The following is a 5541-nucleotide window of genomic DNA, read 5'->3' as shown; positions in this document are numbered from 1 at the left end:
GCATACATATATATATATTATATATGGTGCATACATACACCATATGTATGTATGCATATTTTATATATAGATGTATACATATGCATTATATATATATAAAATATGCATATGTACATATGGGGGGGTGTATATACACACACATATACATATAATCCTAGTAAGAAAGATCTATATTTAAGCATTTAATATTCAAACCTTAAATCACCACTGAAAAGGGGTAGCCAAGTTTATTGTGTGGAGTTGTTAAAAGCCACCTTCTGCAACGCTGGTGGGGAAACTATCAAAGAAAAAAAGCAAAATATATTTCACTTTCTGAGTATATGAAAGGTGATGGACTTCACAGCCCTTAGGAAATTCCAGGCACTGTCCAAAGACCAGATACAACATAAGAAACAAGTTTTCCTCTATTCTATCATCTCTGACATAGCTGGGGCTATCTTAACATGGGAGTGTATTTCAGTTTGTACACCTCCTACGGATGCCAGGAAAGATACTGATTAAGGCCAGTTAAGGTGGTTTTTGTGTTGCAGATGTGTTGTTAGGAGTTCACTAAAATTAGATAAGGCTATCAGCTTTGTTTACATTAGTCATTTCATAGATATCACATAGTAAGAACTTCTGTTCACAACTGAACTGAACTAGAAGTGGAGAACAAGAAATTCTGATCAGTCCTTGGAACCTTTAGTCATCCTGATGTAACTCAGAGGAAATCCTAGCCCTTCTGAACCTATAACAATCCCACTGCTTTAAACAGGCCAATCATTTGGGGTCACTTCCACTAGATGGGTATTAAGAGGGTGGTTTAATAGCTATATCAGGGGATAAGGTAATGATATTCTCCAGCTAAGATCAGCGGGCGAGAGGGGGAGGAAAAGTAGAGGGATTTTAATAGAAAGGAAGTGCTTCAAGTTTTAAAGACAGGAACCATATCTTAGTGCTGCCTTTTATAGTCAGTAGTTTAAATGTTAACAGTATGCTTATAAATTCAGAGATTTATGTGATGGACTCATATTTTACCTATGATTTCTAAACAAACGTTTATACCCAGATTCATACTGTAAGGGTCTCACTAAGTTTGGGAACAATAAGCAAATGTGGGTATGTTGTGCAGTATTTCAGGTACACTTATTTCTGCTTCTATGAATACAATAAAAAGGTATAATCTGCATCTTATTTTTTCTCCCAAATCTTTCACTTTTTTCCTATTCTGCTCCTCTTTTGATCTCTCATGAAAGTTCTCATGAACTAACAATGCTGTGTGGCTGCCAAAAATAACACCTGTAGTCATTGATTTTTCATTGTTTAAAATGCAGACAGGCCTTCTATTTATATTGTTTTATGAGTCTGACAAGAGTTTCTTAAAAACTGTAATTTAGACACTGTACCTAGTTGACAGTATTCCTTTTTAAAAAAGAGGCTAAAGATGGCTTGTCACACTGATTAAGTCTGTGTGAACAATTGATTTTTGTTTGTTTTGGTGGCTGAATAAAAAAAATCAATGCAAAATTCTTTTGGGTACCCCTTTTTAAACAGAATTTTCAGTTAATTAAACAAAACTACTTTCAGTTTGAAATGCTGCATTTAACCTGAAAAAACTGTTTTTGTGGGGCCATTTAATAAAAGCAAATGGCTTGTTTTACAAGACCTAAGGATGTGGGGGGTGTTCTTACCACCCTCCCCCAAATCCAAAGGCCCAGACATAAAAGTGGTCACCCAAAATAAGATCTATTATCTTATTCAGAGAAATTTTATCTAAGGTCTCCAAAGTCTGAGGAAAGTGTTCTAACCACAAGACTAGAGAAAAATATGGGGTACATCCAGCTATTCCATTTTGTTTGAAATATTTAAATATTCACTGGAGGAGAAAAAGGAAACTAAGTATTTCATCCTCCCAGGTGAATGCTGAAACCACTAGGCCACAGAGGCAGACCACCACCTACTTCTCCTTTTCTTCCCTAGTTTTTTAAATGGCACCTATGTTCCAATATCTTCTAATGACCAAATTTGACTCAGGTTCACAAACTGTTTCAGACTAACCCCTCTGCACATGAGTAGCAAGACTGAACCTCTCCACAGTAGTCCAGAGAGAGGCCAAGCGGGAAAAGTCTGACCAGGAAGGTTGTCACACAATGTAAGTCTGATCCAAAGCTCACTGAAGTCCACAGAAATCTTTCCATTGATTTTAAGACTTTGGGGTAGACCCAAGGCTTGCAAGGAAGTGGAGATGCAATCTCTTTTAGGGAACATGTCCACCTGTCCTGAATATATGCTGCTATCAGCAGACAATACAAGACAGAGGCCTAAATTGCCTCTGCTTCTTAAAGTGCAGCCTTGTTTTTTCGAAGGATGGACTAAACAACATCTTCCTGTTCCTTGCTTTGCCCAGGGCAGGGTTTAATCTGTATCTTTATTTATATATAAATAATAGTATACTTGTTTTTTTCTGTGGTTGACATATATAGGTCTGTTGTCAAACCGTAGACATAAACTGTAATTGCATTGTTTCTTTGAAAAAAGTATTTTAATTATTGATATTGTGCTCAAAAATACTCTAAAAATATTTAAGAAATTACAATAAATTGTTGTTATAGTTCTATAAATTATATTTTATTTTTATTATTCATAAGAGAGACACTATCCAACTGATTTGGAAATGTTCATTTACTATTATCATTTTGGTTTACCTAAACTGTTCTTTATTTCTAGATAAATTATTTCTTAATATGCAATTCACTTTTGCTCATTTAATCATGGCTGATTAACATCCTCTTTGATGCAGTAATTTCTAAACACCTATTTCTTTCCCAGAAAGTTTAAGTAGAAATGAATTGCTACTAAAAAGAAAAGCTGTGGAAATATTCGTTTAGCAAGGTAAGGATTCCCAAACATTCACCAAATATATTTGTATAAGTTAATATTTGTGAGATTTAAAAATTGCAGAGTAATTAAATATTTCATTTGTATTTATTAACTGATTCTCTTGCAGAGAATGCCATATTGATAATAGTAGGGATGAATTCTGTTGGTATAAGTAGGTCCAGATAATTGTCTATGACTACCTTAATTTGGAGGTTGGAGACTAAAGCTCTTGATCTTTGTACACTGAGTGGGTAAGTGTACATGTGCATTAAGGTACTTTTCCTAATGCACGTTCAATATAGTACCTCCAATGTGAGATACTAAATTAATGAGCATTAGGACGTCCTAATGCGCAGTACCACAAGCACATGCTTTTTAGGTGATGCTTAATGCACAGTAGCCTATTTTACTATGCATTATCATAATAGCAGAGGTTTTTTATGCACTGCTTTAATGTGCAGTAAAATAGGCTACTGTGCATTAAAGTGCATGTGTAGACATGCCCACTATGTTTGGCAAGGGAGCAGTGATGCTTTCCCATAATTCTCCTCCTGGGGCTGCTGAAGCCTGAAAGCTAAATTGGGAGCCAGGCAAGCCTGCTTCACATGGGGGGAGGGGTCTTCCCACCCCTCTTCACTGGAGAAGCAAACTGAAGCTATATGAAGGGAAAGCCTCAGGTACAGGGAGAGAAAATCTGTCTCACAGCTTGAGACCTCTCTTAGCTCCCTCTTCTTTCTCTTTTTGTTTTTCTGAGTTTTGAGTGGGATAATGCCGTGGTGGGGGCATCGAACCCTGCAGAGAACTGGCCAAGGTTGGAGCCTGGCAGTTTTGCTGGCACACTCTGGGCCAGAGCTGAGAGCCTAGTTGTTGCAATTTCTCTTGGGTTCAGCATAGCTGTGTTGCTGAACCCCAGCTGCATGTCTTGCTGGCAGTTTTGGTCACACAGACCTTGAGTAGGATGATGCTATGAGTATATACTTCCCTAGTGGAGACTGACCAAGAAACAGGGTCCTGGCAGCTATTGGTGGTGCAGGCCTTGAGTGGGATGATGCCATGACTGTATTATTTTCTAGTGCAGACTAATCAGAAAACAGAGTTCTGGCAGTCACTGGCCCCTGAGTTGGGGATTGTAGCATCTCAGTATCGTGGTATAGCTGAGACTACGTGTCCAGTCTGCAGCCATAAGCCTGGGCCCTTTTTGCTGTTTCACAGCTACTGTGTTTCAGCCCAACTGTGTGGGGCTGAACCCCAGCCATAAGCTGGCTGGAAGATTTGAGCCAAGGTGAAGCCCTGGCACTTCTTGCTGTTTCTCCAGGCCTCAGTGGTATATAGGCCAGGTCAGCTTTCTGCTGCCCAGTCCAGGCCCAGTGAAATAGGCCTGGGTTTTCTTTGGTTCCTTTTGCAGTTTATGCCACAACCAAGCAGTATGGTTGGGTGCTAGTTGCAGTTCAGGCCCAAGCCAAGATAGTCCTGGCCCACCTATTGTTGTTTCCTAGCTGTTAGGTCTCAGCATAGCAATGCAGCTGAGACTAAATGTCCAGAATACAATCAAATAGGCCTGGCACTCCTTCATTGCATGTTCAAGCCCTGGTGCAGGACAGGCCTGAGTCCCCTTTTTATTGTTTTACAACTGTTGTATCTCAGCATAGCTGCACTGGCAGTGGAAGGCCAGGGATAATGGGGCTTAGCTCCATCACACAAATGCAGGGTAGCCTGGGCATGGGTTCTGGGCGGCTGCAGCGGGGGGCAGGGAATGCACAGACACACAATCAGAGTCTGCAGCAGCCCAGCAGCATGTAGAGCACTGCCCACCATAGCATTTACTACTTCAGCAGCAGTAAAGGTTGTTTTACTGGCCATGTATCCTAGAACTATGTGTAAGACTTGGAGCAAAGGAATAGCTGAAGCATGCTGGAGATTCCAGATTTCTCACTTCTGAATGCAAAACTAAGACAAACTTCAATAGGACCCTATAAGGCAGGGGTGGGAAAAATACGGCCCACAAGGCCGTAGTATCCAGCCTGTGGGGCCCCTAAAAAGTTTAGAAAATTCATATTCATCTGCCCTTGGTTCCTGTAAAAATGACAGGAACCAAGGGCAGTAGGACCCAAGGGAAGCCGGGGCTTCTGGCCTGGGACCACGTGGCTGCCCTGCGTCAGAACTGCAGGTAAAGGCGAAGGGTGGGAGGAGGGCAGGGGAGGACCCCGGGGAAAACTGGTCCGGGGAAAAGCTGAGCAGGTGGAGGGGGGAAGAAGTAGCCCCTCACCCACTCCGTGGCTGGTGCCCCGCACTGCAGCTGCTCGCAGCCCACCTGGGGCTGCCTGTGCCTTCTCTGGACAGCCCTACGGGCTGCAAGCGGCTGCAGCAGGGAGCACCGGCCACGGGGTGGGGGAGGGACCACTTTTCCCAGTGCTCAGCTTTTCCCAGGCTCCTTCCTGGCATGGAGAAAAGCGGCCCCTCCCCCGCCCTGTGGCCAGCACCCCGTGCTGCAGCTGCTCACAACCTGCACAGGGCTGTCTGGAGTAGGTACAGGCAGCCCCAGATGGGCTGCGAGCGGCTGCAACACAGGGCACCAGGCATAGGGTGGAGAGAAGCCACTTTTCCCCCCCCCGTGCTCAGCACCACCTTGTAACCTGGCCCCGCTGCCATCCTGGCATGGAGAAAAGCGGCCCCTCCCCCGCC

This window comes from Crocodylus porosus, unplaced genomic scaffold, assembly GCF_001723895.1.
Source record: "Crocodylus porosus isolate Cpor-Errol unplaced genomic scaffold, CroPor_comp1, whole genome shotgun sequence".
NCBI classification, from domain to species: Eukaryota; Metazoa; Chordata; order Crocodylia; family Crocodylidae; genus Crocodylus; species Crocodylus porosus.
This window is presented reverse-complemented; position numbering follows the sequence as displayed.